This window comes from Balaenoptera musculus, chromosome 10, assembly GCF_009873245.2.
Source record: "Balaenoptera musculus isolate JJ_BM4_2016_0621 chromosome 10, mBalMus1.pri.v3, whole genome shotgun sequence".
NCBI lineage: Eukaryota > Metazoa > Chordata > Mammalia > Artiodactyla > Balaenopteridae > Balaenoptera > Balaenoptera musculus.
In genome coordinates, this window is record NC_045794.1 from 46,761,975 (window position 1) to 46,786,516 (window position 24,542).

Genomic DNA, 24,542 nt, shown 5'->3' on the forward strand with positions numbered 1-24,542 from the left:
TTTATTTTCTGGGTTCATCCAAAGCTTTTCGAGTAAGGAGTCTGTCACTTGGGGCCTTTGTTCCTTCACTGAATGCTACTTGATGCCTTTGCTCTGAGTCACAACCATTCCATCTTTGACTGCTGAAACTGTTGGTGGCCTGCTTCAGTAGAGTTAGTGACTAAAGCACAAGGCTTGGTTGTCATCTGCTCTCCTCTTCTACCCCTTTGCTATTTCAAAGAGTCTCCTGAGAGGGCTGCCCAAGGAGCTGAGGAAATGGAGTGATATTTTGATTGAATAATTAATCAGAGTGTGCCCAGATCAAGGGAAGAGATGGTCCTTTGGCAATCTACATTACATCAAAGGCTACATTTAGAGATTGTATTTAGTTTGGGGTAAATTTTTAAAAGGAGGGAGTTGGAAACTGTTCCAGGAGGGCAGCTAGTATAGTTCAGAATTTGAGAAGTTTGTTACAGGAAAGAGCAGTAAATGAACTGGGGAGAAAACTATGGAGAGAGAAGCCACTATCTTGAAAAAGAATGACGCTTGCTCTAATTGTCCCAGTGGGATGACAAACTTCATGTAAAAGTCACAGGAAAGCAGATTTTGGGTCAGCATAAGGAATACTTTTCCAAAAAGTAGAGCTGTTGAAAAACAGAGTGGAATTACTTTGTAAGGGAGTGAATTCCTCTTAACACTGGAGATGTTAGGGCAGAGATGGTGAGGAGGGTGGGAAGAAGGAAGGAATTAACATTTATTGTGAACTCGTCACTTCACCTATATAATTATATGGCGGAAACCTTATTTTTTTGGCAGCAGACTCTTTCAAACCCCTACCGTCTTTTTGAGGGAGGGGATATATTGAGAAGCCTACGGGGCGGGGGTGGTATTGAGATGCTCATGCCCTGGAGAGCAGTAGATGGTCCTTGTTCAGCTTGTTTAGCTGTTTAACAAGCTTTTTTTTTTTTTCTTTCTGAATTCCACTTGCAAATTGAGGAGAGAGCTCTATATTTCAAGATAATGGAAGAAGGGTTGGGGGTGGATTTTTAGGGTAATTGTTTTAGGGAAGAAAAAAGAATGTGAGGTGAGGTAGCTGCCAGTGGAAGGAAATTCTGAGAGAAGAGCAGAGGTGCTCAATGGGGAACTTGATGACCTTTATGCTGTGGAGTCTCCAGTACGAAATCTTTTTTCCCCATCTCCATACCTAATCTTCTGCAAAATATACATTTCTTTATTAATGAACTGTGGCTTTAGCTATGTCTTTTGGAAACCAATAAATGTTGAATGTAGCCCTAAAGTAGTTTCAGAGCAGCCATGGTGGGTCATGGAAAAATCGCCCTTCTATATTACACATCTGAATTAATCCTCATAGCAACAAGATGCAGTGGACATCACTGTCTTCGTTGACAGATGAGTAAAATGGGGTAGTGGGAAAGTAAGTCACTTTTTCTATGTTACTAGATGATTCATCTGAGTTTTACTACGCCAGAGGCAACTCAGAGGGAATTCTTTCTTTAGATGTAAAGTTAGGCCAGATTATTTCCAATATCCTTCTTATCTCTTAAAATTTCATGAAGCAGAAAAGAGCAAATGAGAGTCATCTCACTTCTCTGCAAGTACAAGAATAGGGAGTTGCAGTAGGATGCAGATAAAGATTATGAGATGGCTATTTCCTGGGGCTCAGTGCTCTCAACAGGGCTGGCTTCATGGCTGTGTGACCAGTGCAGTAACATGGCCTCGTGCTTATAAAAACCCCACACTTGGTTTAATGCTCTACAGTTGCCATCTTGAAATTATTGATAATTTTTAACTTTTAATAATTTTGGACAAGGAGCCTTATATTTTTATTTGCATTGAGCCCTGCAAACTAGGTAGCTGGTCCTGGCTACAGCTGAAGGATTTTTAGATACCTGGTGCTGACACATTGTCCAAAGAGTCTGACAATGTTTTAGAAACCACAGAATCTTGGTCTTGGAAAGGATCTTGGCAGTTCACTCTATTTAGTGGATCTCACTGCTCTCTGTATATCAGGATCACCTGAGGAACTTTTGAAAAAGATGTATAACCTCAGAGATTCCAAATTTAATTGGCCTGGGGTGGGGCATCATATTTTTTTAAACAATTCTCTAGATGCTTCTAAGAAGCCTTGACCCAATTCATTGGTACCTACCATTGTATAGTTAAGCCTAACCTGTTATATTTTATTTACTCATTCAACAAATATCTACTAAGGTTCTACCATGTGTAGAATGTTATAATACATTTTATAGGAGACAGAAAAATAAATAAACCAAGACCAGTGTCCTCAAAAATCTAATAATATAATGGACTTTCCAGCTGGCTTGACTATCCAATCCATTCTTCTGGTTCTCTGGGGATGTTGCTGGTCTCCTTCCTCTCTCTTTCCATACTGGGTCTTCAGCATCAGTATACAGCTTCCTCTCCATGGAAGATCTGAAGGCTTTAAACAGCACAACAGCATACACACACGCACACACACACACACACACACACACATTTTTCATTCTCAGTGAAAATGTTTGGGCTCCCAATGTAATTAGTATCCCTGCTTTTAGGTAGTACTATATTCCTGGAAGAATTGGCATATGCATTTATAAAGGCCCATTGTAGGAAGAAATTTATTTAGTTTTACAATATGCAGTCCCAATGTTTATAGTCATATTTTAGAGCAAAGCCTTTACATTCCATCTCCCACAAGATATCATCATGACCACCTGGGCTGTAATTTAAATTTTAGATGTTTTGTACAGTCTTGTTTTCCTTGGTCTGAAACCAGCAAAGCATGTACTCCAATCATATAAATGCAGTGTGGGTGCAGCACAGCACCTGTTTTTAATCTCAGAAGGAATTGTTTATTGTCAATATGTCTGAAGGATGAGGAATAGTGAATTCATTCTTAATGTTTCTCTTGCTTTGGGATTTTGCTTGGCAATAGTGCCATGAGAGGTTCTCGTTGTGGCCAAAAACCAATAGCAAATCTGTTTAGGAATCCACCAGGGTGTGTCTTCCCAGCCCCAAATTCACTGAAGCTCCACAAACCAGTTCAGAAGTGGCTACCAAAATTAAAACAAAACAAAACAGAACAGAACAGAAGAAAAGAAGAAAAAAAAAGTGGTTTCCATCCCATCCTGAGGACCTCCTGCTTTACCCACAAGACCCATGGTGGAAGTTCACAGCTTCTCTATGAAGGACCAGTTAGAGCTCTGAAGAGTATGAAATGAACAGTTTTACTTTACCCTGGGTCCATCCAAAGAAAGGGCCTACAGTTTAAGACTTCTGAGAGAATAGTGTGCTCACTCTCCTCAATATCTCAGTGCCTGGTCTGAACAGACGCTGCAACCCTCACTCAGGGAGCTCTACTGCGTCTGACAGTAGGAGAAAGTTCACTTCCCTGCCCGACCTTCCAGCCATGATGGTCTACCTCAGATATCTCAGTGGTGATTCCAGAAAGCAGGGCAGGGCCGCTTTGTCCCTTAAGTGAGAGTCAGGGGATATTCAGCTTTGCAGGGCCTTCAGCAAATACAATTCTGAGTCCCCCCTTTTTTAAGAGAAAGAAGACAAAATTATAAATAAAAAAGTAGATAAATAATTGAACAAGCAAAGAGTTCACAACTAATTATCAGAGCCTTCGTACTCCAGCATTTTTAAAGATGTTTTTAGGCAATTTACCAGAAATGATTACAATTAAAATGCTTCCTGATTGCATCCCGGCTTTTTCTAACCTCCTAGAACACTACATCTCTCAGCACTTCGCAGTGCTCGTGGGGACCTGAAGCTGAAGCTTCCTTCGATTCAGGGTGAAGTATTCCAATCCCTTCCTGGTCTTCTCATCTGCCAGAGCCGAGAGGTTAATTTGCTCTGGTTTATTTACAAGACAGGGCTCCTCGCTGAAGCGAGCATTAGCTTCTGTTAGGGACAACATAGTTGTCTCTTATGAAAAAGACTGTTGTTCCTCCTAACATAGCTCTAATTTTACCACTATAGTCCCAGTGTAATTGTGTTCCTTCCTGGTTCTGGCTTAGATCGCAAGAGTTGTAGTCACCTTAAGTGACTTCCATTGCCAACACAGATGTGGAAACATCAACTCTTGGTTCCAAATTTTCCCTCTAAAAGAAGGATGTTCCAGTTGTTCCTGCCATGCGTGTGCCCCGACTGAAGAACAAGCGTGTGTGGGAGGAGATTGTGTCTACAGAGGTTCTCTGCGTGGCCGGTGCACCTTAAGGACACGCTGGTAACAAGCACCAGCGTGCCTGTCCTGAGCTGCCATCAACGTGCTCTGCATCAAGAATCCCAGGAGTGGATTCCAGGATGCAAGAATGGATGGTCCTTGCTGTGTATTGAGTGCAGAGGGCATTTATCCTGACCAGGTGAAGCCTGTACACACCTGCTGCTGGGAAAGACACACATTAAAATATTTTAAGACTAGAATTGTTGCTGCACCGTGATAAACCTGGAGCTAGTCCTCTTTAAGTGAGGCCAAAGCTTAGCATCCAGGATTCATTCCATGCCAAACTTCTCCGGAGTGTGAGTGATGGTGAGAAAGGCTGTTAGGTTAATAAGAACCTCAAATGGATAGAATAATCTCTTATTTCTCACTCTCACTGGAGGCTCTGTTTTGAGTCTGCTGTAGTCGAATAATTACTTGGTATTGCTCTGAATTGCATCTGAACGTGTCTTTTCACGTTAACTTTGCCTGGTCTTCTTTAAGCTTTCACTAGCTTCTCTGGATTATTGGAGGGGAAAGGGGAAAAATAAAGTACCACTTGCAGTCTCTAGAAGCAATAGGAAAAGACTGAGAGGTAGGTGGGGGTGAATGGAATTCTGAGGAAGGCCCAGGGCAAACAAACTTAAAAGAGCTGTTGGGTCCCAGAGCAGATGCTTCTAGCCTCTAGCCAGCATCTGGAAACAAAATCCTCTCTGCTCCACACTCCTACCCAACCAGCTTTCCCACCAAGAGTGTCAAATAACTGGTGCAGTTTCTTGCCTTTTGTAGAAAAGTATGTTGCTTGATATACGTAGGCATACTACCTTGATCAAATTTTGGAAAACAGTGCAAAATATTGAAAGTGAACCAAGGAAGCTTGATTTAAAGAGAAACATACAAAAATAAAAGCAAAGAAGACAATTGAGTTTGGGCTTCTGATAGAACAGTCATCACTGTGGACAAGACTATGAGAAGTAGAGGCGGGCGTGGTTAAATTTTAAGTCTGTGCTCAGTATGTGCCATGGAGAGTCCCGTGTATTGTCACACAGCTGTCTCTGGTAGCTACTATTATTCCAGTTCCACACATTGTACTGGGTTGAATAGTATCCCCCCAAATCCATACCTGCCTGGTATCTCCCAGATGACTTTATATGGTAATAGACCTTTGTGGACAAAATCAAGTGCAACTGAGGCCACACTGAATTAGGGTGGACCCTAATCCAGTGACTGGTGTCCTTCTTTATTTTATTTATTTATTTATTTATTTTAGTTACGGCATGTGGGATATAGTTCCCTGACCAGGGATCGAACCTGGGCTCCCTGCACTGGGAGTGCAGAGTCTTAGCCACTGGACCACCAGCGAGGTCCCCTGGTGTCCTTCTAAGAAGAGGGATATTTGGACACAGATACAGAGAGGAGGACATCATGTGAAGACAGAGACACAGGGGAGAAGGCCATGAGAAGGAGGCAGAGATTGGAGTGAGGCATCTCCAAGCCCGGGAACACCAAGGTTACTGGCAACATCAGAAGCTAGAAGAGTCAAATAAGGGTCCTCTTCTAAAGGCTTCAGAGAGAGCATGGGCCTGGGGATACCTTGATTTCAGACGTCTGGCGTCCAGAACTGTGAGGGAATACATTTCTCTTGTTATGAGCCAGCCGGTATGTGGTCATTTGTTTTGGCAGCCCCAGGAAAGTAATCCACAGATGAAAGACCCCTGGTTCTGAAGGTCCTGCTAAAGTTCCTTGCATGGGGGCCGTGGCGAGCTGGCTGCACACATGGCCCCTTGCCTGGGCAAGGGAAGCTGCACATTGAACTACACTAGGTCAGTCATGGGAAGTGACTGGATTCATGACTGACGTGATTGGTTTTGTCCATTTGAACAGATCCGTAGAATTCCAGAGAGAGATTAACAGTGAAAATCTGAGGACCATCATAAATTGCAGCTGCAAAATTCATATACCTATTTATTTTTCTTCTCACCGTATCCTAAAAAGGATTTAGAGTTTCTTTCAAAGGTGCAAACAGTAGAGCAAGATTAAGTCAATTAAAAAAATCAAAAAGATGAAACAGAGGGAAGAAAAACAGTGGTAGGAAGCAGCAGCAATAAACCTACACGACACCGTGCCCTTCCCCTCCTTCCCGCTGAGAAGATGGACCTTCTTGGTAGGAGTAAAAAACCTCAAAATGAGATAGTGCCAACTTTGATTTTTCTCTAATTTGTGTAAATTCAATGAAAATTTCAGGCTGCTGCTTCAAGTAGAAACGAGCTTTAATTATCCTTCTGATTTTCATATCATTTTCAGTAAGTCAACATTGCTGTTACAGTTGATCCACCAGAAAGCAGGGAAAGAAACCTCACATTTTCTGGGGCCTCTGTATCCTCTTAAATGTGCTTCTGCTATGTTTAAAAAACTGTTGTCTTTTGAGCATTTGTCTGGAGCAAAAAGGAGAGGATCTGGAATGCTTTAGCATACTGTTGTCTGTGGTTTATCAAATCAGGCACACAGACTTACTATCAGAGCAGAGACAGTGTTGTCAAACCAGCCTGGGAGTTATTGTTTCATTTGATACTGAGCTTTTTCTGGGTTTATTGGTCATCTTTGGTCGCATATGAAAAATTTATCCTGCTCTGTCTAAGGGAGCAACTGTATGAATAAATATGGAATTACCTTTGTAGGAGTCTCAACTCTAGAATAATTCGGCATTGCTCTACATGGGGCTTCACCTGCTGAACAGACCCCAAACCATCATCTGGGGACCAAGGCTATGTAGACTGCCTTGGGTTAAGCTGTGCTGTAGAGATAGGAACCTCTAATCATGTTTCAAATACCAAATATACAAGTGTTTTTTTTTTTTTTTTAAAGGGCATCCTATTCATACGGCTCTACACGTAAATGAGCTCTTTATTTGGAGAATATTTTAGAAACGAGGGTCAAGGAAAATGGTCTGCTCCTAGCTAAGTGCTTGTTGTTTGTATAATCATACTTTGACAATGAAGAACAATACAGTAGATGCATTACTGATTTACTAAGTTTTTTAAAGGAAGTCTTTTAGGTTTAAGAATAGCTCTCCCTGCAACAAGGAAACGTACCCCTTAAGGTTATTTAGTCCCTTGCTTGCTGACGTTAAGTTGATGACGACCTGGGCTTTTCACAGAGTGATTACTCTTAATGAAAAATTAACTGTAGTCTTCTAGTAAAGATAGCACACCAAAAGGAGACATACCGGGTGGTGTGACCTGACCTAAGATGTCGCGCTCAGGTAAGACAGTTCCTGCAGATGGCAGTGTAGCACTTCGGCAAACAATCTTGCTGGGTGTTCCTGGGCTGTGGATGAGATGCAACGGATAAAAGCAGGCTTGCCCTCCAGCCAGCAATTTTACTAAGTTGCTGGTTCACTACTCAATTTCATAGTTGCCCTCTAAAAGAATGTTTTCCGAACTCAGCAAAAGTACAAACTGTTCCTTCATACACCCCAAATTGTCCTTTTGGTGAAGTGAGTTTTTACTTTTTATGCCTTCCATTTTTGAATTTCAGAGTTACTTTGAGAGGGAGATCGACTTAAACATCCCTCTCCTTGAATTGTAAAAAGCAATTAGCTTAGCTGTGGAGCACTCTTTAAGAGAGAACGAAAATCTCCTCAACTGAGACGATCATAAACTACATTTATCATACAAGTCAACACAGCACAATCCAAAATAAAGATCTTTCTGTATAAACCCTACAACCAGATTTCCATGATTCTTTTTCTCTCGTTCTGATTGTTTTCCTTCCTTCCCTTTTTCTTAAACCTTCTATTAAAAATTGTCCTCTGCTATGCCCAGAGGACCTGGATGACTGAGAACTGAAATAATGCAATCTAGCAATCACAGGCTTAGGTAATTTTTAATGAAATGAAGGTATGATGTCAATTATTTTCTTCATTGTTTTGACCTTTAAAGCTAGATAAGGGTCATATTCTGCCGTAGAGAAAGTGAGTACTGGCAGTTCTGAAAGAATCCGTGGAGCTGTGCTAGTCATTCCAGGCTAAGCTTTCCTCTCCCACCTCCCCAAACATTCCTCATTCCTTCAGCAAGCAGCTGTGCCCAAGCAGTGTTAATGTCACGCACTCATAATAGATGTGCTCCACTAACAGAGCTGTGTTCCCATGAATTGTGAGTAACCCAAGCTCGCATAGGTAACCGAGAAGGGCTTTCATCCTCTAACTTTCACTATTCATCCACAAAACGTATGTATATCAAGAAATGGCAAGTTTAGATATGAATGATGCATAAGAATCTGTTGTTGATATGATCGGTATGGAGATTTTATAGGCAGGATCTGGTTGGTAATAGGCCATCAGTACCTTCTGTTGAATAAATGAAAGCTTAAATGGAAGTAAAAATGAAATTAAAATGATGAATAAACTAAAAAGAGAAGAGACATTGACTAGCAATCGAAAAGCCCAGAAAAACATCAGAAAGGCTTAAGAGAAATGGGAATTCAGAGATCAAGAGGACAAAGTAGGTGGAAAGGAGGCAGCCACTGGTGCTAGGCTTATTCTCTTAGGTATATGAAGAGGGCTAAAGAGGAGATCAAGCAGCCTGGAAGGATGAAGGAAGGGCATGTCAATATGCATCAGAGGAGATTAACAAAAAGCTGATGGTGCAACACTGAGTGGTAAAAGAAAGATTAAGGAATCTGGAAATTTGGAAAGACCATCAACAAGAGGCAATTACACAGCTGACAAACAGGGCCCAGGGGAGAGAAAGGTTGAGGGTAAAAGTAAGGATGGGGAACAGTGTGTAAGTCATCAGTTAGGTGTATAAGCAGTGTCAGTATCACAACTAATAGTTAGCATGTCTTTTATGGCAAAGTCAATGCTTTCTTTTCAAGACTTCAGATGAGGGTGTATTTGTGTGGAGTAAGAGCCCACAAGAGGGCTTTCTTTATTCTATGATGAAGAAAAAAAGAAAAAACCCCAGCAACCAACCCTCCATTGCTCTGATCTACTAAAGTAAGTGATACCTTCTGTGCACCAAAGGCCTGATTAAATTGGCACTCGTCTAGAATTATTGATCAAGGGGAAGCTAATTAGAAATTGTTAGGGCCTCCCCCAAATCGTGATGCAAGATTGCATTAGTTGTCTTTGTTGGACATTGATGATGAAAACATGACCGCAGTAGAAAGCAACAGCTTAATAGTAGGTACAAGATAATTGGATGTAGCCAATTTAATGCTGCCATTTAGAAGGGGGAGCAGTTTAATGCCAAGACTGTTTGATATGGTTTTTCTTTGTAGGTACTCATTAACATTTAAAATTTTAAATTACTAAGCAGTGGGGTCAGTGACATTCTTACCCGAGTTGACCACAAAACTCAATATTTCCCTAAGGCTCAGAGACAAGCTTCAGACTGGAGTCAGGCTCAGGCACTGGGCAGAGCCCACTGTGGAGTGAGAGGGAGGGAAAGCAGGGAGTGAAGGGCAGAGGCGGGGGAGGAGTTGGTTGAGGCTCAGGAATGGGTTGAATGTAAGAAGTGTTCACACATTCACAGGTGGAGGTATGTCGAAATGGTTGACGCAAAAAGCAAGTGCCCTGCTTTGATTCTCGGAGGTGTTAGATTGACCACAGTGAGAGAAGTCATGTTGTGCCGGGTCATTTGATAACTGAATTCAAACGAACTTTCTTGATTGGTAACTGAAGGTTGCAGTTTTTTAACATTCTATATGACAGGAGTTTTTCCTCCCTCCTCTCCTTCCTCCCTTGCTTCTTTCCTTCCTTCTTCTTTTTCCTTCACCCCTCCCTCTCTGTTTCCTCTCTCTCCCTCTCTCTCTTTTTCTCTTCTTCTCTCTTCCTTCATTCTTTCCTCTTTCTTTCCCTTCTTCCTTCTTTTCCTCTTTCCTTCCCTCTTTCTTTTCTTCCTTATTTTCTTTATCCCTCCTTTTTTCCTTCCCCATTCCCTCCCCCTCTTCCTTTCTTTTTTTCCTTCCATTCAACATTTATTAATCATACACCAGCTGCTAGCCCCTTCATTAAGCCTCCAAGAAAAATTTACATCCTTGGAGAAATACCAAAAGGTGCAGAAATTTTTTAGATGAGTCAAAACATTTTTTTTCTAACCCACCACATCTTGTTTATTTCACACATTTAAGAAGTCACTTAAAAAGGGGATCATCATTTACTATCGCCACAAAAATTGTACCACTTATACTAATGGAACAAGTGCTATTTGTATTTAGCGTTATAATTATGCACAGGTACTAAAGTTATTTTCTGTGGTCTCTGATCTGTGTATTCCCAAGATTTCAGTGGAGGTGAGAAAGACTAAAATAAGTAAGAAGTCACAAGATAGAGAAGCCATTCTTGAGGAGCTTTTGTGCTTAACCTGGTGGCTTAATGTAGGATGATAGGCTTTTAGGATACAGATTTGCTCAAAAGTTAATCTAAACAAATTAATTCCACTGCAGTTCTGGAAACCAATCTGCTACGCAATCTGAAAATCACATAGCTCAAATATTATAGCTAACCTTTAGACATTTCAAGGCTATTATAATATTTACAGAGAGATATCTGATTTGTTCTCACTTTTTAATTTGGTAGTCCTTCTATCAATTTTGCCAAAATCCTGGTTGCCTGGTTTACTTTTCAGTGAAGGCCTGAATGGGGTACAGCTTTTCTATTCTGTCATGTCACTAACCCAACCAAATAGCCTTCATATCATGTCATCTGAGCAATGATAATAATCACCATTCATATCATAATATGTGAAGCCCTTTCACATCTATTAATTCACTCAGTACCTAAAGCAGACCTGTGAGGTGGGTATTACTACAGATATTTCTACAGATTATTTAAGTAACCCAAACTCACATAGGTAAACAGGGACGCTGGACCTTGGCCACAGATCTACTCTAAGTCAATGTGGTATTTTCAAATGGACACTTCGAATGTCCTTCACCAGCTTGATTTTTGTCAACTCCAGGATGAATGTTCCTGTATCATGTAAGTCCATTAAATGCATTATAAACACGCCCATGGATTTCTGTGGGTGTCCTCTCTACCTCCATCCTGGTTCTGGGCCCATCCTGGGAGCCATAATAGATCAGGAATCTTAGACTTCCTGCCTAGTGCCTGGACCAGGACCTTGGCAGTCATTCTAAGTTTTAGCCTCTAAGCTCCAACATCATTTTACTAGATGCCTTAAAAGTCGAAGACAATTTTAAGACCTGCCTTGTCATTATTTTTGTTGTTTTATATATATGATGATTCTTATCATCCATACGTCCTTAAGATGATCCACAAGAATGGAAACTAAATCCAAGAGATCAGCACTTTATTTGGGAGGTAAGGGTTAAGATATGAGGACTAGATGTTGAAATGTTCTGACCTCTTCTCCTAGTGGCTACTTCAGTATTTCTAAGTGATCACTTTTGGTGGTTACACAAAACCGTGTAAGACTTACTAAATTTAACTACCAGCCATTAAGGGGATTCCATAAATACCGAGATGAGACCTAGGCCAAGGAACTATCTTAGCTAGTTTAACAGCACACTAATTAACCATTTTGCCTGGCAAAAGCTCCTTATTCTAAGACATAATCATAAAATAACTTTTAAGAAAAATTTAATGAAAACTTCTGTCTAGAGGCTTTGGTACACATGGGTACCCATATCTATTAAGGATCAGTTTATTCCTGAATATAATAAGGAATGAATATTAAAATTAATTCCTCCCTCATGTGACATATTTTATGTCTTTAGATTATCATAAAGTAAATTTTGCTGTGTGGTCCCAATCATTTGCTCATTTATCAAACATCTATAATGCACTTACTAGGTGTGCAGGGTTCTGAACTATGCCACGGAGATATGAAGACAAACCAGACTATCTCTTCCTTCTAGGAGTTCAGAGTCTAATTGGGAGGAGGTGGATTATTAGAGAATAAACAAAAATGTGCTTTCATTCATTACTATGTGAACTAGAATCAACTTTGATGGGCTGCTTCATAATGAACTTCATGTTGGGGGACCATTCTCCATGGATCTCTCTGCATGTCTTGTTAGCAGAGGCACTGGCACCCTTTTGTTCTGGATTATCTTTTCAGAATGTTTATACGGAGAACAGCCTTGAAACACAGGAATCATGTTTCTCTGTGGAGCAGAGATTAGATTTGCTTACTTTTCTGTATAATAAAGATAATGTGCCCTTCTGGGGCAAAGGTTGGCGTAGGTTTGCTTGTAGCACATTATAGAAGATCTGGGATCCCTAAGCTGGGGATTCTTCAGCTGTGATGCAAACCCCTTGCACGCTCAGTATCCACCGTGGCTGTTCCACACTGTCTCTATGTGATGTGGGCACGGGAGGGAGAGGGGCCCTGCCATGAACACAAAGCTCATGCTGCTGGCTGTGCTATGAGTCCTTTGTCTCTGACCCAGGAGTCTCGTGTCTTCTGCCAGCACCTGTGAAAATGTGGCTGGGTATCTTGTTACGTTGTGAATAGGGAAAAAAGTCTCAGACTTTTCACAGTTCTGGACACTTCAATCCCTGAATTTGGAGTGCATTTGAATACTGTAGTTTTTTAAAAGAGAACCTGCTGGAGAAATATATCTTCCAATCTTCCATTTATACTTCATTTTTGGTCTTGAATGATTGTATCTTCATCTTTGTTGATATAAAATGAAAGTATGGAGGACTTCCCTGGTGGCTCAATGGTTAAGAATCCGCCTGCCAATGCAGGGGACACGGGTTCAAGCCCTGGTCCGGGAAGATCCCACATGCCGTGGAGCAACTAAGCCCGTGTGCCACAACTACTGAGCCCACATGCCACAACTACTGAAGCCCGCACGCCTAGAGCCTGTGCTCTGCAACAAGAGAAGCCACTGCAGTGAGAAGCCCGCACACCACAACAAAGAGTAGCCCTGCTCCCCGCAACTAGAGAAAGCCCGAGCTCAGCAATGAAGACCCAACACAGCCAAAAATAAATGAAATTTAAAAAAATAAAAGAAAGTCTGGGTTGCTGTACTTATCCAAATGGCCTCTGTGCCCTTTTCCTGAAGAACTGGGCTGTAAAACAAACATTTGGAGAAGAAAATTGAATCACATTATAATGAAATAACTGCAATGTTCTCATTTGCTAATGTTTCCATTCATTTGTAATTTAGCCCACAGTGTCACAAGAGATATTTTACTCTGAGGTGGATGATGACAAATTAAATAAATAAAATATGTGTTTGTTAAAACAAACAAGCAAACAAAACAACAAAGTGTTGCTTTCGTGCTACTATTAATGCATAATTCAGGAAAATAAAATTGACTGCTTAAAAGCAAGAATAATGGTCTAGTGCTAGATTCTAGAAATCAGTGGTCAGTGACCTCTGAGCTTTGATTCTTAACTTGCAACTCACAAGGAACACTGGTCCTTGTGTTGTTTTTTTGTTTGTTTGTTTGTTTGTTTTTAGCCAACACTAGATGAAAGTTTCAGATATCTTGATGTAGAACATAGGGGAAGATATAGAGAATATTGCATTTTAACAAAAATTACAGAGTTTCTAGGTATTTAGGTAAAAATTGGGGCTCAAACCATTGCTTAGAAAAGGTAGGTTGACTCGGACAGGGAGATAAGACCAGTCATAACACTTATTTGATGTAGCATTCAAAGCAGGATGAGGCATGAGATTTAGTAAACCACATGACTCCAGATGAGCAAGGAGAGGAGATAAAGAAGTAAGGGTGAGAGCATAGGGCACCAACTTTAATTGCTAATTGTTGCATACTCCATAGAGGAAAGTAGAGATGGCCAGGAGCCAAATATCTGTATTTTCGGCACTGCTGATATTGTGGTTATTCTGAAGAAGATCTATAATTAGTTTAGCTGGGGCTGTGGCCCCACTTCTTCTCTAGTTTCCCATCATGGGGCTCTTGTTTCTAAATACAGTGAACTGGAATAGATGAAATGAGAGCCTCCGTGATCCCATTTGTACATCTATTCCAAGACCCTTTACCAGGAGCAGGCCAACGGGCTCTCTTGGCTCCTTTCCCCAGGGCTACTCCTTCATCTTGGCTGGAGTTTCATCATCTTTTGGGTGGTCAAAAGATGAATCCAAGAGAAAGAAGGTTCTCATTTCAGCCTATAGCAGAGTAGACTTGAATCACCCATTCTAAGCTTCCTTTACTTCATTCCCTTTTATTAAAATTTTTTTTAAAAATTGAAGTAAAGTTGATTTACAGTGTTTCAGGTGTACAGCAAAGTGATTCAGTTATACATGTGTGTGTATGTATATACATACATATATTCTTTTTCAGATTCTTTTTCATTATAGGTTATTACAAGATATTGAATATAGTTCCCTGTGCTGTACAGTAGGTCCTCGTTGTTTATTTTATATATAGTAGTGTATATCTGTTAATCCCAAATTTCTAATTTATCCCTCCCCCACTTCCCCTTTGGTAACCATGAGTTTATTTTCTATGTCTGGGGGTCTATTTCTGTTTTGAAAATAAGTCATTCCTCCATTCCCTTTTGAAGTGTAGAACTTGAAGAACTGAAAGGGAGGATGTTTTTCCTCTGCAAGAACCTATATAATTGGCTCTATATAATTGGCTCTTATCTCAGCTCTAAGGGAAGAGATAAAATAGCAAAAAGCAACACAAAGCAAACCAAAAGGAAGGAGCAAGAATCCAAGATAGAGACAGGGGGAGGGAGAGAGAGAGAGAAACCTCAAAAGAGGTAGAGACCCCTGCTTATTGCACCAAAAAACTCCACTTAAGCCACTTAAGTGCCCTTGACCTCTACCAAACAATTGGCTCTTTGTGTAGCATATCTGAGTCTTGAGCTCCTCCTAAAGGAAATCGCTTAATCCAATGACTTACCTGAGAGGTTGTTGTTCCCCTTAAGGGAGAAGGTAATCCCAGTCTGAGATGTCTTGCCTGTACATTTGAGAAACTACTGCTCCAATCCATCATTACATTTACATATCCATTTAGGCCAAGGGAGTGAGCAGTTCCTATTTCCAAAGAACTTCATGAATATCTTTTGCTTATTTTCTTCAGAAAGCTCCAAAAGGCATCAGGATATTATTCAATTAAATTTACACTGGAACAAGGTGTCACCTTTGTTATATAACCTGTCAAAATCCCCAGCTCCCCATGCTCCACTATTAATTCTTTGTTCTTATGAAGAAATGAAAGCCTCTCTCCCTACCAAATGAGTCTCTTCTTCCTGTTTCCCTAAATAAATTAGTCACACAAGGTATATACAAAACAATTTCCTCTTTCATTGTTCTTTTTCTTCTTAATATCAGGCAAAGGAACTTCTTTTAGTAGCCTGGTTATAATCTAACTCACCTTGGGCAGCTTCTGCTTGGGGCATCCGTGGGAGCTTCCGTAGTTCCTTCTAAATCTCCAAAAGTGGATTATTTTTCTTCTTTCATATGCTGCACTTCTCCAACATTCCACAGGGTTAACAGGATACATAGGAATGCATTAATACAAGGCCCGTACCTGCAGCATTTTAGAAACTTAAGTACATTTCTTTAAAACATGTGACCAGGCAACAGTTTATAATATAAACATTAATTCCCATAAACCATAGCATTTCCCAAACAAAGTTAGTTTTTCCAAGATCCATTACAAATTACATTCTAGACTGTGGTTCTCAACCCTGGCCACACATTAAAACTACTCAAGGAGATTCTAAATAGTATTGCTTCCCAGGCCCTACCTCAAACCAACTAAATATCTAGGGGTGGGACCCAGGTATTGATAATTTTTTGAAAGGGTTGAAAAGTCAGTGACAGAAACACAATCTAAATTTTTTCTGGCTGTAAATTATAACACAGATTAAATTATCTAGAGGAAGGGGATAGAATGACCAAGGAAAGAGAGAAACAGATAGAGGACTCATGATTTAAGTGCTTCTCGGGTCACATAACCCCCTGCCAGTTACCCGGAATCTACCACTTGCTACCTTAGAAATGAAAACTTATTTGGGATAACTTTCCTAAGAAGAAGTTCATCGTGCACTAAGCTTTTCATATTCCAGAAGGGGAAACAAACCTTCAAGAGCCCCATGTGCCTAGTTGAGTACAGTGAAGGCCAAGTCTGTCTAAGCAGTCAGATCCCTGTGTTTCTCTCCTTACCATATTCTCTTTCAGAGAAGGAGAAAATAAAAGAAAAAGTAAAACCAAATAAGGTGGGATTCCGTAGTAAGTGAAATGTGTCGAGGGATATTTGTTAGAGGAACAAAATATTAAAATTCTTCCTTACTTAAAAGTTTGCATTTAAGTTAAAATGGTTTCCATGCTTAGTGAAAACTGTCTTATTGTCCCACACATCACAATGAACATACACAAACATACAAAGATAGTCACCTTGGAACCTCATGCCTTTTCCAAGAGTAGCGACAATATTATCAATTCCTTTATGTAGGTTCAGAAACAGGGCGTTGTGCTCTTTCTTACCCACAAAGGAATACACTGGTGGGGTTCATTTCCCTGATGTGCCAGAAGAAACAGATGAGGTCTTTCTCAGAATGTCTCCAGTTCTCTGTGCTAGGGCCACATCCTTCACAAAGTTTACCCATGGATTCCAAGTGTCTTACTGTGAATTTGTCAACATAACCTTTTCGTCAGCTGGAAACTTCTTATGCTTGCAGAAAAGATAAGGTATAACAATAATTTCTCACGCTTTGTTTTCAAGAGAAATGGCTCCGCAGCTGCAAAATTCATTCCTGCACAACAGTAAGCCCATAATATTCTTGATTGGTTTGGTAGATTGATCTGCTGACAGACCATAATTGAGGGAAACATTGATTAATTGATCTGTTACTAGCTTGTAAGGCTCTATATGGCAATGAAGAATATGTGGTATGCAGATTAGCTTTTAATTATTTTTATTTAGGGGCCCGTCAGATGAAATAAGTGACTAGGCACTATCATCGTTGACCTGTGGCACAGAAAGAAATAGTTGACATTACATGCTGCAGACTTAGAAATAGTTTAAAATGTTTATTTGAGAAGTTTAGAATGGATCTTTGCCCAGGAAGGCTTTGACCTATGTACAATGCAAATTATAATAACTTGCATTTGTGCGAAGCTTTGCAGTTTACAAATTATTTTCTCATGCATTATCCCATTTGACCCTCACAACAAATCTGAGCGGTAGGCTGGACAGATGTTATAATTCCCCTATTATTGATACAAGCAAAGAGGTTAGGGCTGAGAGATGCTCCCCCCAAGTAATTTGCCCTATTTTAGTCTACAGAGTACAGAGAGCAAAGAGGAGTTTGAAATTATTTAGTGAATTCTGGCTGGTCAAACATATTAAGGCATTAATCACCACTCCAAGCAGTATCATACTTATCAACACTATTTCTTAGTATGAAATGTGCTAAAATAGAACCTGCCATTATAATGTGAAGTGTATTACATGGATCTGAGTGTGCTAAAAGGCCTTGTCTCCTCCAATTTTATTACTAAGTGCAGAAAAAGCTCAAGATAAAACCCCTTAACCAGCATTATTAAAGATTTTCCCACTGTATTCACAAAAGCCACGAAAAAAAGACTTTGCTATCGATACAGAACCAGTGCAATATTAGTGTGGATTTTTAACACTCAGGGAAACAGACTGAGTATAGAATATTAATATTGAACAACTTGTGAGCTATGTGATCGAACAAGAATTACTGAGTATTTTCCACGTGCCCAGAAGTATGCTGAGTGCTGTGGGCGTTTAAAACAAGCTCCCCGCCCACAGAATTCACAATCTAGTTTGCCATCCATTAATTTACGCAGACCTCATTCCTTAATAAGAAGTGAAGAGTTGGGAACATATGGAAGGATAACTGCTCTGGTAATATTAAAGCTGCTAACAAGCAGAAATTGAGACAGTCTTTCCCCCTCTGTTTTCCTGGGCTAATTTGTCAGCACATCATAGCCTGAACAAAAGCAGTGTCAATAGGAATCTGTACTAAGAAAGCAATATTTTCATCCTTTTTAATGTCGGTCTGCAAGCCAAAGTGACAACTGATAACGTTCAATGACAGGTCAGAAAACAAGCATGCCACTGGATTTGTTTAGGGCTTACCTTATCTTTCTCTGATAAATGAAACTATTGGCCTTAAGTCGCATAACCTGAGGCTCTTCACGTTTTACTCAACTGCAGTCAAAGAGTTGAAGATGATTGTAATGATTTTTTTTTCCTTCATGCCCTTCCCACTGAAATGGCTACATGATTTTCAAAGACAAGGACAATTTCCGAAAGAGGATGAGTTTCCTTTTTACTAGAAAACATGTAGTTTTGCTTTTTATAGAAATTGAAAAAGATTAATAATAGGGGTGGTTCAGAAATAAGAATGACTGCCTTTGAAAGGGAAAGAGACAAAAGAAGCCGTGGTAGGGAAGGGAGGGTTGACAGAACTGTGATATCCAGGCTGGCCAGGGAATCAAGAGTAACTAGAAGTGTAATTACAGTTCTGGTTCCCCTGGGAATCATTAAGGGATTAGTGGTGCCAGGGAGGACAAAGAGACAGTGTCAATAGAGTAATAAAACTCTTTCTTTAATACCAACAGACATTGACAAATGGCTCCCACGAAAGATAAGACTTTGTTCTAAATCCTAGCATCCCTGGCCCCAGTACCTCCTCTCCACACCCCCATTCACCTTCAGATATGGCTGAGTTTCCTGCTCTTCTTCCCCTCCTCCCAGGGCTCTTCCATCTTTCCTCTGGGTGTTTACAAGTGCTTCTTCCCTGGTTTCGCTTCTGTCCCCATATGTCCTGAAGGAGGCTTGGAACTATGCCCTCACAGAAAGGGGCTAGATGGTCATCTAGGAGCACGGCAGTGCCATGGTGAGATTGGGTGCTTGAGGGTGGGGAGACCTGGTCAGAGGCATGGAGGAAATGAAAAGCTGCCAGGACAACGGAGTGTGGTTCCTAGCTCACCCATCTGCTAAGAATCTCCAGGTAGGGCTGATGGGAGCTTTCAGCACAAACCTGAAATTCAGTGTTGAAAACCAGTGGAAAGTTAGGTCTCCCAGTAATGGCCAAATAGTTTATATTAAGCTAATTCTTCTGCTGACAACTGTTATAGACTCTCTATAGATATGTATCTTCAAAAGCTAGTAAGAACTGGAGTCGATTTAACCCTTGAAAGAAGGAAACTACTACATTGGGTGAAATCCACATACATAAGGCTCTCCTCCTGAAGGCACCTCTTCCTGTTCTCATGAGTCCTTCGAGAACGTCACAGTCATATTGACCTGAGAAATTAGAAGGCAAAGTTTGGGATGCTGAGGTGGCTGGAAATTGAGACAAAATATCTCTGAAAGGAAGAAACCTAACAATCTTGAAAACTTACCTTATTAGATTTCAGAACTTTCTATAAAGCCCACCACATTCAAGACAGGGCAGAATTAGCATTAGAGAACAAGAAAAAAAATGGAACAGAATAGAGTCCAGAAATAGACTCACATATATATGATAAACAGATTTTTTTTTCTTTTCTTTTTTTTTTTTTACCAAGGAACAAATTAGTTTAATGAAGAGAAGATGTTTTTTTTCAATGAGTGTACTGGAACAACTGGATAAACATATGAAAAAAATGAACCTTGATCTCTACTTTATATTCTACACAAAAATGAATTTCAGATGAAGTGCAGATCTAAATATAACCTCTAAAACTATAAAGCTTCTAGAAGAAAACATGAAAATATCTTTGTGACCTAGGAAGAGGCAAAGATAGATAATTTATTTATCAATATAGACTCATGGATTTTTATCTTACTCGATGGTTTATAATTTATTAAACCAATATTCAATTTGATGCTCAATTGTCAGATTTGACCACAGGGAGCCCCTCACATTGGACCCTATGTCTCCATTTTGATATGTCCCCATTATTTTTTGAGCACATCTGCATTTTCTGACACAGGACGATTTCCAGACTTACTTTGTTCTTTCCTTCTCCAAGCTTTAGAATCGCTATTTCTCCAGGGAGTTCTGACTCTTTCTTATTGGGAATGGTATAGATCTAGGCCTTTACTTTGCCCACATAAACAGACGTATTTGATTTCGTAGTCAATGGGACAATGGATATCAATATCCACTGGAAGATAGCCACTGAAGGATGTTCACCAAATCCCCGACTATCACCTTCAAGTTCATTTAGAATATGAATCTCTCCCTTGAAGGAGTTCTTAGTTTCATTAGAGACCAAACAAATATATCTAAAACAAGAGAGAACTATAAAAGGAATATATTTTCAAGTTGATGTATAGCTTCTAGTTGCCATGGGATTCCAGGAGAGGGAGGCGTGGTAAGGTTTGCAGTGGTCAAAGAATGTCAACATTGAGAATGGAGGACATGGTGTGATCAAAGGCTGGAGGGAATAAAGTACCCTCTGGAGGCAGTGAGGAGATTAGATTGGTGGATAAATAATGCAGAAATTTGGACAAGGTGATGGGAAGAATTTTATTTTAACAGAAAGATGTGAGAATTTTATGTTAGACAGTCAACATGCCTTACCCCATCCACCTTCCCTCCACCCAGATAGAAGGCTGACCAGAGAGGAGAGTGGTCAGCTGCCTATCCATTCTTAGCAGAATGGGTTATTTAGCTAGAGCTCTGAGGCGCGCTAAGAAGAAAATAGAGAAACTCCCTACTTGTTATCCTTCAAAGATAACTCATGGCTTCAAGGTTAGGAACTGAATGCTTAATTCTGGGCACTGTAATTATTAGGCATAATTCTGAATGCTTAATTCATTTTCTTGAGGTCAATAACAGATCCCCCAATTCTCATTTTACAGTCTTCAAACATGCACTACAATCAAGTTAGAAATAATTTGAAGATCACTTTTCTTTCTGATCTAGGTCTGATGGTTTTCCTTCATTTCTTTCATGGTCTTAGGGATTTTTTTCTTGCATCCCTAAGGACAAAGGCCACAGACACCGCAAAATCTTTCAGAGACTTTAAGTTGAAACTAGGAGACTCAGGTTTGAACATAAACTACAATGGGACAGAGGTCCAGGGAAATAGAAAAGGCCCACATATAGCACTAGTTTTAGGAGATGCTAAAGGACAGACTTTCTAGATGCTGGTGCTAGACATGTCACTATTAACAAGCAAACCAGGAATTAATCTGTAACAGGACCACACAAGAATGAGTGCTTATTGAACATTGCATGAATGAGGTATTATGCTTAATGCTTTACGTGTAGTTTTTCATTTAATCCTCATAGAAATCCTATAATGTAGGAGTTTTAGAAATGCAGAGACCAAGGCTCATGAGAATGTCTTAGGTTGAGTTCCCCTGGAAACAACTTCTGTGGTTTGTGTACAGAAGATTTGTGGAGGAGTGCGGAGCAGCACCTGTAAAGGAGTGAGGAAAGTACACTGGGCAGAGGGAAATGTTGAAATGGGACGATGTGACCGAGGCTGCAGGGAATCCCCCATGGAGCTCTGCTACCAGGATGGCCTTTCAGAGCTGTGTCATGTCAAGGTGAGGGAGCCAGTCCTCTGAAACCTCCCATGGACCCGTCATTGGATGCCACTGACCCCGAGGAGAGGCAGCTCCATTTGACTGAGGGCAATTCCTAGATCTGTCATTAGCACACATTCTCAGAAGCTAGTGCCTCATTTGTGAAGAAGAGAGCTAGGTGATACACCACACCACTCACCATGGTCTTACCCTAGGATCAACTTGTTTCATACAGTAAGATCCCCTCCTCTGGGAACAACTCCTCTAAAATTCTGATTGATCTTGTTTCCTTATGAAATTTAACAAGGGAAGATTTGTGGGTCCAGCTCAGGTCCTTGCCACCGTAGCTGTCCAGATGTTACTGCTGATATTCATCTTCTCCTTCCTCTGCTACCCATTGTAGATCCCCCTCAGTCTTGATTAATACCTCTGCTGCTTTATATGTCTTACCTGGCATGGTGACCCAGAATCATCCCTGAGGATTCTGAGCCCCTGGTCACCATACCTTTTTCAAGCCACAGCTACAGTACTTCTCCATTTTCTATCAAAGCTGGATAGGAGAGTACTAAGAGATGCCCAGTGTGTCACCTGTGTGCCAACCATATTCTTCCTTACCTCAATTGTATAAAAGGTCTTGCCTCCTCCTTATGATAAGGATTATTTTTTTTAAAATAAATTTATTTATTTATTTATTTAGGTTGTGTTGGGTCTTCGTTGCTGTGCACGGGCTTTCCCTCTAGTTGTGGCGAGTGGGGTGCTACTCTTCATTGCGGTGCGCGGGCTACTCATTGCAGTGGCTTCTCTCGTTGCAGAGCACGGGCTCTAGGCGTGCGGGCTTCAGTAGCTGTGGCATGCGGGCTCTAGAGTGCAGGCTCAGTAGTTGTGACGCACGGGCTTAGTTGCTCCGCAGCATGTGGGATCTTCCCGGACCAGGGCTCGAACCCGTGTCCCCTGCATTGGCAGGCAGATTCTTAACCACTGCACCACCAGGGAAGTCCTGATAAGGATTATTAATCTTGCCAATTCAGTGACACTCTTCCTAGCCTACTGGTCTCTCGGCACAAAGGACTCAAAGAAACTGGGTGGCAGCTGTAGCTTAAAGTTCAATAGGACTTGAACCGTGTCTCTGGTAGAAGCATTCCCTTCTGAGATCTGGGACCTATTGATATCCAGAGCCTAGAGATGTAGAATTGGGAGCACAGATTTCCCAGGAAGGTCACTGGGAATGATGGTAAGATGGGCCTCTACTACTTCCACTCCTTGCTTCCTGTGTTACCAAACTCAAGTTCGGCTGCTCACTGCTCAGGAAACAATAATTGAGGGGCAGTGTCAGTAGAAAGGAAAGGTGCTTTATTCAGAAAAGCCAGCGATCTGGGGAGAAGGTGGACTCTTGTCTGGAGACCAACTCCAAAGATTCTGCTCAGTCATGACAATTTTTAAAGGGAAAAAGGGGAAACAATCTCAGTTAATCATTAAGGTAGGAGGTCAGACTCTGTCATTTTTCCATTGTGTGCAGACCCGCTGACTTCTCCTGACCTTCCTTCGGATGCTGTCTTGCCCTCATGGTCTGCCTGCAAATTTGCTAAGTGGGAAGCTGGGCGTAGAGAGTCAGACTTCTTTAACTACTAAATTCTTCATTCTTATTCCTTCTAATCTAGGAAAGGAGTCAACAGGTTAGGCAAGGCATTGTATACATTCAGTAAAGCACAAATCAGGAGTTAGATTAAATGTTGCCTAGTGATCTCATCTTTATGATTAAGGTCTGAGGAAAACAGAGATGAACAAACAAAAAAGGGGCAAAACAGCTGCTTACACGTGGACCTGTGTATCTGACTGACCAGAACACACCACACCACCTGGCGGCTGTTATCTGAAGGTGTGCACTGCATCCTGGAAGGTGCTCACCAGTCTCACAGAGCATCAGCTTCAAGGTGGTGCCTCAGCAGCTCTTTCTAAAGGTCATTCCATTGCTCTATCAGGCCTGCAGTTGCTGTCAGGTGGGTCCCCTGTTCTGATGCGATATTATGCAGTATCCCACGTCAGCAGAATAAACGCTGTGTAAATCCTGGGTAGTGGTGCTTGGCAAAGTCCTGTGGGCAGAAAAGGCAAACCCACCCTCTGAAATAGGGCGCTCTCTGCGGGAGCATAGAAGGGAATTTTACCCACTCAGTGAGGGCAGTGGAAGTTGTGATAAGAAGAAATGTAGTAGGGATGAAGGCAAGACTGAGCCCCAGCAGCCCCAGTAATGTTTTGAGGGTAAATCTGGGGTAGATGTAGCAGGAGCAGGAGCTCCCTGGGGACTGCATCACTCAGATCACTGGACAGCAGACAGCAAGACCCCTGCAGCAAGCGAAGGTGAGGGCTCCGCAGAGAACATGTGGTGTGGGGAGCTTGAGTTTCCCTGCCAGGGAAAGAAGGATCCAGCCATGCCCCTCCAGTCAGAGACAAGCTTATTTTTGTTAGTATTGTTATTGTTTTTGTTAACATACCTCGATTGTTCTCTTCTGTGGGTTTTCTTTGGGGGGGGGCGGTTTCAGAAATATGGGTTACACAAGGTTATATTATTGTTCAGGTTCAGCCCTGATGGTGCTGGTGCGGGGGGAATGGGTGATGTTGGTGTGGCTTTGGGTCTGGTGTGTGGATTCAGAGACACTGGCCCATCTTTCTTGTACTTCAGTTTCCAGAGTTTGCAAAATCACATGGGAAATCAATCAGATGTTATTTGGTGATGTTGAAAGATCTTATTCTAACACAAATATTTTCAGAAGGAACATGGGAAATGTCAGAAATTGTCAGCTCAGTGAATATCTTCTGGTGATAATGCTTTCTAGCAGTAAATTTCCACTGGTTCTCTCTCATATTGTCAGTTGAACAAAGCACTTCCAT